The following is a 9,548-nucleotide window of genomic DNA, read 5'->3' on the forward strand; positions in this document are numbered from 1 at the left end:
CCATGCCAGCAATTTCTTGCTCCTAATTGCCTTCCTTTTACTTTTAGCATTTTGGGGGAGTTTTGTCATCTGTCTGATAACTCTTAGGAAAATCAAAGGTATTTTAATAGGTTCCCCAGGCAAAAGATAATTCCAACACTAATCTGGGTGCATAATGATGACCTTAAATTGTGTGGTTAAAAATAAATAGTAGATGCGAGGAAAGGTTGACTAACGATTCGTTTGAAAGCCAAAAGGCCTGAGTTGAGTTGCCTGATTGTCTGCAGGATTTCTTTAATTAGTGCAGGTGACTGACCCAGAGCTAAGAAGATAGCGAAGATGAGACAAGATCTCAGGATAGGCAGGAACTCCCTCTTGGTAGATTGTAGGAATGTGTTTACTATGGTACAGTCCTCTACTGGTTTCTCTGTGGGTCAGAGTGAATTTCTCAATGACAGACTTGTGGAATGACAAGGGACAGTCCCAGAGCGCTTCCTGTTGTGAGATGTGCCCATTGGCCTGATGTGAGGGTTGAGTCTCTGCTTCCCCTGTTACTTCAAAGCTTCGCCATTCCTCCCCAGCAGTAGCAGCTGGGAGGGAAGGAGGTGATTCCCGGTAGCACACTACAGACGTGTGGGTGAGAAAGCCAATGAAGCTTTTGACCAGTGTCTTCAGGTCGAAAATTGAGGCAATGGATCCATTTTGAATTGACTTTTTTGTGTGTGTGCTGTAGAAGAGATAAGGATCTGATTTATTTTTTCATGTGCTTATCCTGTTTTCTCATCTTCATTTTTTTTAATGAGGTTCTCCTCTTCCAAGGTTATGTTTTTGACATCTTTGTCAAAATTTTGCTGGCTTCAGTTGCGAGATTTATTTCTAGTTTCTGCTTTATGTCATTGGTCTACAGGCCTGTTTCTGTGACAGTATTGTTCTGTCTCTGTACCTATGGCTCTGTGGAGTAGTCTGAAGTCAGGGGTTGGGACACCTCCAGTATCATTCTTTCTTTTCAGGATTGCTTTAGCTTTTTGAGATCTTTTTATTTTTATTTTTTTGCTCCCACATTAATTTTTGTTTTAACTAATTCTATGAAGAGTGTCATTGAAATTTGACATAAATCCTGTTGAACCTGTAGACAACTTTCAGAAATATTTTTCATTTTATATTAATTATTCTAATCCAAAGGTATGGGAGAGGGTCTTCCTGTTTTCTGACATCTTCTTCAATTTCGTTTCTTCAGCATTTTAAAGTTTTCATTGTAGAAATCTTTCACCAACTTGGCCAGGTTTATTCCTATGCATACAATTATTTTTTGAAACAATTGCAAATAGGACCTCCCTTTCTTTCTCAGCAAGTTCATTATTAGTATATACAGCATGTTTATTGTGTATCTTGCTACTTTGCTGATTTCCTATCATATTTAAGACTTGTCTAGTGGACTCTATGATCTTTAAAGTACAGGGTCATGGCATTTACTAATTATGATAATTTCATTTCTTCCTGTTGGTGTTCTTTTTACTTCTTTTGTTGCTCTAGCTAAGATGTTGAGTACGATACTAATAAAAACAGAAACAAGAACCACCATCCACAAATGAAAAACCTCTGCCTTTACATTCTTTCCACACACCTTCTTATGTGATGTTCCCCAAGCCTTAGACACAGGGTGTGTCTGTTTGGGTTGGGCACCTTGCAGCCTGCTGTTCTTCACATTTTGACCACTTTAGGGTTTCTGTAGTAGTTTCTATTGCAGGAAAAACAAAAGCAAATTTTTTTTAACAAGGGGAAAGACATACACTTACCTTTGGGTATAAAGATAAATTTTTAAGATGGAGTAAGCAATTATTCTGGTTTAGGAAAATAGCAGAAATGGAAAACCTCTCCTGTAGTGGTTGGTCAAGGGAATCCAAGTCACCCCCAAACAGTAAAGGCTATTGTTGATGCCTGTGGCTCCTCATAGAACCAGATGGGAAGACCCCATTGATGAAGACACTGTGTACTTCAGGCATGGGCTTTAGAACAATTGATCTGGAACTGATTGTTGAAAGCGTTTTTAAACATCTATTGGCGATTTGCATTTTTCCTTTTGATACCGGTCAGTTCATCTTCCCATACACTGGTCTAATGATTTGTCTCCAGGTGTTTAGTTTTTGTAATCCTATATACAGTCTAGATTTTAATCCCCTACCTGATATGCATGGAGCTAGCAAACATTCCCCTCCCGATGGATCCATTCAGGCTATCTTCAGTCTGGTGATTGTTTCCATTGTGGTGCAGGGACTTTGTGATGTCATGTATTTGAGTTATCAATTCATGGATTCTTTCCTGTGCTACTGGAGCCCTTTTCTTAAAGCCCTCGCCTTTGCTTGCCGATACCTTGAAGTGCTTAAAATTGTTACATTTAGGGTTTTAGGACTGTTTTTGTGCAGATGAGGGGTACAGACCTAATTTAATTCTTTTATACCTGGTTATCCAGTTTTCTTATCGCCATTTGTTGAAGAGGCTGATTTCTTTTCCAATGTATGTTTTCCATACCTTTGTCAAAGATTGGGCAGTTGATACTGTGTAGTTTTATTTCCGGGCCTTCTGTTCAGTTCCCCCAGGGTTGCTCACCAGAGCTGTGCTCCCTTAGGTAGCTTCCCTTCTTTGCATACCAGGGGGCCTCTGCTGGCCACATTTAGTTTTGCAGTCTGTGGTCAGTCAGGTCCTTCCAATCCTCATGGGACTGCTCATACCCCAGTTCTAACTTGTGGAAAAGGGATGTCTCTCAAATGCATTGGAAGTTGACCAGGCAACTAGAGCACTGAAATCTGTATAGGCAGACCTGACTGTATACTCTCAAAATCCCCTAAACATTAGTCACCTTGCTGGAGGGTGTGTCTGTGGAGGAATTGTACTCCATGGGGCTTCTCCATGCTTACACTGTACTGCAGGGAACCTCACAGCAGATAGATGGCTTCCTGACTTCAGGCTCAGGGTTATCAAACTCTAGATTTCTTCCCAATTGAGGAAGTCTGCCCTATCACCTAGAGGAGTACCTTTCCCTATACATATCACACTTTGAATTGAACTTCTGGCCACTTGTCCCCTTTGCCTTTTCAAATGTATCCCAGGCCTGTGTCTCACCTGGGGGGATTGCTCTATATAGTAGGTCCTCAAGTCAGCTCAGTTTGTAGTCATGTTACCCTTTATGATGGCACTCCCACACTGTACTCTGAGTCATAGCATGTGACAAAATGGAATTTATCTCCATGGTCGACTCATTTGCTAGCAGAATCCTTGTCTGACCAAAAGCTGCTGGATTTGGAGGTCTGTGAGAGCTACAGGTTTGTCCATGGGTGGGACTGCCAGTCTCTTCACCCAGGCCATCTGGCTTGTCTCTTGAATGAACCTCCATTTTTTAAGGCTCTTGGGGCAGAGCCACTTGAGTGGATCTGTGTTTAGCTTGGCCTCTTTTTTTTTTTTCTTTCACTAATCACCTACCTTTATGTCCAGCTGTCCTGTCATTGTCTTTGGAAGTTAACTGGGCCTCTTCCTCAGCTTTCCTCTTGGGAGCAGAGTCTTTGTTCAGTGCATCCATGAACAATGGATGGGCAACAGGCAGGTGTACACCACCTGCCCATTCAACACTGAGTAGCCCCATTGGTTATTAGATCAAGTGTTGCTTTTTAAAAAATTTAAATTAGAAACAAGATTGTTTTACAGTCAATCCCCGATCCCTCTCCCTCCCCTCCTTCCCTGCCCTCCTCTAACACCATACTTATCCAATACCATTTCTGCTCCCCAGGGAGAGTGAGGCCTTCCATGGGGGCGATCTTCAGAGTCTGTCATATCCTTTGGGATAGGCCCTCTCTTGTGTGTGTAGGCTGAGGGAGTATCCCTCTATGTGAAATGGGATCCCAAAGTCCATTCCTATGCTAGGGATAAGTACTGATCTACTACAAGAGGCCCCATATATTTCCGAGGCCTTCTCACTAACACCCACATTTATGGGGTCTGGATCAGTTCCATGCTGGTTTCCCAGTGATCAGTCTGAGGGCCAAGAGCTCCCCCTTGTTCAGGTCAGCTGTTTCTGTGTGTTGCAGTATTATCCTGTTTGGGCTCAGGGAACCTTCATTTTTACTAATGATGGCCTCAAAGCAAATGAGTAGTAATTTTGTTATAGAACGCAATTATAATTTATTCTATGTTTAGTTATTGTTGTTACTATCTTATGGCAACTGTCATAGAAGTTGAATTTATCATAGGTGTGGATACATGGGAAAATGTAGTAATGCAAGTCTACACACCAGCAGCAGTTTCAGGCTTCCACTGAAGGTCTTGGAACTATATGGATTAACCTTAATTTTGCCATAAAACAACTGCAGAGGTTTTTCTACATCTCTTTCAAGTTAAGCAGTAGTAGTTTGGAGTCCAAGCTCGGTGGGGGTCCCACTGAGTAGTCTGAGGAGAGGGGCTTCTGAAATGCTGATGTCAACAACGTGCCCAAGTAGTGCCCAGCCACAGCTTCAAGTGATGCTTTTGGAGTTCCTACCAGCTCTGCAAACAGAGTGCTGCTTCAGTCTGAATGATCTGCTCATGCCACTCAGCTCGTTTTAGGTGACACAGGGATGGAAGCTCTGCACCACAGATTCAACAGCGAGGCCCAACTGCATTTAAATTGAATTCTGTTTCAGGCCTGAGCAGCCTGACCTATGCTGGAGGGCTGGGAGGCCACCAGGAGCAGACCCATCACCATCGTTTTATTCCATGGGTTCCAGTGGTGTTCCAAAGGTTTTTCATTGACTTCTCATACCAACAAGAAGGCTTGCATTGTGGCAGTATTTGCTCAGGTGTTAATTGCTGAGCCACATTAGTCTCTTGTCTTTGCAACAGCTGGGGGGGGGGGCGGTTCAGGCTGGAGATCTGAACAGTTGTGATTTCTCCCCTGCTCAGTGCTTTAGGGACAGCATTGCTCTGTTTTCTTAGCCTTGGGCCCTTTCTGCACACTCTTTAACTGGTGGTGTATTAAAGGGAGTTGGAGTTGCCATGGTTTTTTTCCCCCTGCGGAATCTATTCTATCACATCACTCTACAATTTTTAAAAAGTATAAAAATCAGAAAATGATAATGAGTAGACTGTGGAGAGAATGCAGTCTCCAGCTTAGTTGGGGAAGATGTATACCTTCCTTTATACTGTGATGGTGGTTATGTATATGTACCCGGTGCCTTTTGCTCAGGGCCATTCTTGTTTGAGTCCTACAAATACTGCTAACTGTTATAATTAGGACATCTGAAAAAGTAACTAGTCCTCTGGTCTGCCACCTTACCTAAAAAACAAAGAGAGAGAGGGAAAGCCTTCATGTCCTGAAAATAATCAATATGGCTTTATATACCAAATTGAAACGTCCAGTCGCAAAGCCAACTAAAAATTTCTTCTTGGTTTCAGTCATAAACAAGCAAAGTCTTGACACTCATTGGAGACATTGAATAAACAGGACGTAAAAGAGAGAGCCTGTGTGTAGCTGTGAAGTGTCGCTTTGAGATGGAGCTGAGGGGCTGGTAGAATTGAGGTTCTGATCTATGAGGCTGATTCTTGAGCTTGCTGCAGCTGATGCCTTTGACCCTGTGTGGGAATTATTCTCGGCTATACGAAGTGGCAGTGTGCCTTCCAGCCACAGTTCACAAGAAAACAAGCACACACTCATTCTGTGAGCACTAAAGTCACTAAAACTGTAAAATTATAAGAAATGAATACAGGATGAGTTTGCAGTACAGTTCCTTCATAGAATTTTCATTCAGAAATCACGATTACTAACTACTAAGCTATAATTACTATTTCTTTTGATATGGTAAACCTGGCTGGCCTGGAACTTGCTATATACATCAAGGTAGCTTTGAGTTCATGGAGATTCACCTGCTTATGTCTCTTGAATACTGGGATAAAGATGTTCACCATGACATACAGCTTCTCAGTGGATTTAATGCAATATCTCATTTTATATATTTAATTCTGTAGGAACTATTTTTTTTTAGTTTCTTTTTGAGTTTTTTTAACTTAAATTAGAAACAAGCTTGTTTTATATGTCAATTTCAGTTCCCTCTCCCTACCCTCCTCCCCTGTCCCCCACTAACTCCCTACCCCATGCTTTTCTGCTCCGCAGGAAGGGTGAGGCCTTCCATAGGGGATCTTCAATGTCTGTCATATCATTTGGAGCAGGGCCTAGGCCCTCCCCGTATGTCTAGGCTGAGAGAGTACCCCTCTATGTGGAATGGGCTCCCAAAATCCATTCATATGCTAGGGATAAATACTGATCCACTACCAGAGGACCCATAGATTTCCCAGGCCTCCTAACTGACATCGACATTCAGGTGGTCTGGAACAGTCCTATGCTGGTTCTCCAGTTATCAGTCTGGGGTCCATGAGTTCCCCCTAGTTCAGGTAAGCTGTTTCTATGGGTTTCTCCAGCCTGGTATTGACCCCTTTGCTCATCACTCCTCTCTCTCTGCAACTGGATTCCAAGAGTTCACCTCAGTGTTTAGCTGTGGGTATCTGCTTCTGCTTCCATCAGCTACTGGATGAAGACTCTAGGATGGCATATAAGGCAGTCATCAATCTCATTATTGGAGAAGAGCATTTAAAGTATCCTCTTGGCTATTGCTTAGATTGTTAGTTGCGGTCAACCTTGTAGGTCTCTGGACATTTCCCTAGTGCCAGATTTCTCTATAAACCTACAATGGCTTCCTCTATTGTGGTATCTCTTTTCTTGCTCTCTATTCTTCCCATGACCCAATCTTCCTGTTCCCTCATGTCCTCCTCTTTTCCCCTTCTTATTCTCCTAACTCCCTCCCCCCTCCCCCCATGTTCCCAATTAGCTCAGGAGATCTTGCCCCTTTCCCCTTCTCCGGGGACCATGTATGTCTCCCTTAGGGTCCTCCATTTTTACTAGCTTCTCTGGCAGTGTGGATTGTAGACTGGTAATCTTTTGCTCTATGTCTAAAATCTGCATATGAGTGACTATATACCATGTTTGTCTTTTTGTGAATGGAGTACCTCACTCAGAATGGTTTCTTCTAGTTCCATTCATTTTCCTGCAAATTTCAAGATTCCATTGGTTTTTTTTCCAATGAGTAGTACTCCATTGTGTAAATGTACCACATTTTCTCTATCCATTCTTCGGTTGAGGGGCATCTAGGTTGCTTCCAGTTTCTGACTATTACAAATAGTGCTGCTATGAATATCATTGAACAGATAAATGTCCTTGTTGTAGGAATGTGCTTCTTTTTGGTATATGTCTAAGAGTGGAATTGCTGGATCTTGTGGTAGACTGATTTCCATTTTCTTGAGGAGTTGCCATATTGATTTCCAAAGTGGCTGTACACGTTGGCATTCCCACCAACAGTGGAGAAGTGTTCCTCTGTCTCCACATCCTCTCCAGCATAAACTGTTGGTGATTTTGAGTTTAGCCATTGTGACAGGAGTAAGGTGGTATCTCAGAGATGTTTTGATTTTCATTTCCCTGATTGGTAAGGATGTTGAGCACTTTCTTGCCATTTTAGATTCCTCTATTAAGAATTGTCTATTTAGCTCTGTACCCCACTTTTTAACTGTATTATTTGGTATTTTAGTGACTAGCTTCTTTGAGTTCTTTGTATATTTTGGAAATTAGCCCTCTGTCAGATGTGGAGTTGGGGAAGATCGTTTCCCATTCTGTAGCCTGTCATTTTGTCTTGCTGACTGTGTCCTTTACCTTACAGAAGCTTCTCAGTTTCATAAAGTCCAATTTATTAATTGTCAATCTCAGTGTCTGTGCTACTAGTGTTATGTTCAGGAAGTGGTCTCCTCTACCAATTCGTTTGAGGGTACGTCCTACTTTCTCTTCTAATAGGTTCAGTGTGGGTTGGATTTATGTTAAGGTCTTTGATCCATTTGGATGTAGGTTTTGTGCATGGTGATAGACATGGATCTATCTGCAGTCTTCTATATGCCAGCATCCAGTTATTCCAGCACCATTTGTTGAAGATGCTTTCTTTTTTTTTTCATTGTATAATGTTAGCTTCTTTGTCAAAAATCAGGTGTTCATAGATGTATAGGTTAATATCAGAGTTTTTAATTTGACTCCTTTGGTCTACCTGTCTATTTTTGTGTCAATACCACAGTTTTCAGGACTATAGCTCTATAATAGAGCTTGAAGTCAGGGAGGATGATGCCTCCGGAAGTTCCTTTATTGTACAGGGTTGTTTTGGCTATCTTGGGTCTTTTGTTTTTCCATATAATGTTAAATATTGTTCTTTCAAGGTCTGTAGAGAATAGTGCTGTGATTTTGATGGGGATTGCATTGAATCTGTAGTTTTTGGCAAGATTGTCGTATTTACTATGTTGATCCTACTTATCCAAGAGCATGCGAGATCTTTCCATTTTCTGATATTTTCTTTAGTTTCTTTCTTTAAAGACACAAAGTTCTTATTAGACAGGTCTTTCACTTGTTTGGTTAGCGTTACCCCAAGGTATTTTATGTTGTTTGTGGCAATTGTAAAGGGTGGTGTTTCTCTGATTTCTTTCTCAGTCTATTTATCATCTGTATATAGTAGGGCTACTGATTTTTTTGAGTTAACCTTGTATCCTGCCACTTCATTGAAGGTGTTTTTCAGTTCTAAGAGTTCCCTGGTAGAATTTTTCTGGTCACTTATGTAAACTATCATATCATCTGCAAATAGCAAAAGTTTGACTTCTTTCTTTCCAATTTGTATCCCCTTGATGTTCTTTTGTTGTTATATTGCTCTAGTTAGAACTTCATTATAATATTGAAAAGATATGGAGAGAATGAACAGCCTTGTCTTGTTCTTGAGTTTACAGAAATCGCCATGAGTTTCTCTCCATTTAATTTGATGTTGGCTATTGGTTTGCTGTATATTGCTTTTATTATGTTAAGGTATGTTCCCATTATCCATGATCTCTCTTAGACCTTTATCATGAAGGGATGTTGGATTTTGTCAAAGGCTTTTTCAGCATCTAACAAGATGATCATGTAATTTGTCTTTTTCAGTTTGTTTATATGGTGGATTACATTGATGGATTTTCATATGTTGAACCATCCTTGCATTCCTGGGATGAAGCCTACTTGATCAGGGAGAGGTAAGCTTGGGCCTGTTTCGGGCCCCCCTTCTGTTGCCCTGCTCAGAGCCTCCTGAGGCCTGGGGACTGAGTACTAGGGAACCCAACTTGGTGGACCAGCCTATCCAGAGTGCCAGTGTCTTAGTCCCATCTCCACGCACAGGAGGAGTCCTGTCTCCACCCATGGGAAGAGGAGAGCCATCAGAGTATTGGACCAGTTTTTACCCACCAGAAGGAAACCTTGGACTGGCACCTACCAGGAGAAGAAGAAACTCCACCTGCACCCACTGGAAGAAGGGATGGGAAGAAGACAATATAAAAACACATTTTACAACAGAAAACCCAATATGACACCACCAGAGACTAGGAACCATACACCAGGAAGACCTGAACATCACAATGCAGATGAAGCAGAAGAGAATGACCTTGAAAACAACTTCATGAAAATGATAGAGGCCCTCAAAGAGAATATGAGAAAATCC

The sequence above is a fragment of the Cricetulus griseus genome, chromosome 3, assembly GCF_003668045.3.
Source record: "Cricetulus griseus strain 17A/GY chromosome 3, alternate assembly CriGri-PICRH-1.0, whole genome shotgun sequence".
NCBI classification, from domain to species: domain Eukaryota; kingdom Metazoa; phylum Chordata; class Mammalia; order Rodentia; family Cricetidae; genus Cricetulus; species Cricetulus griseus.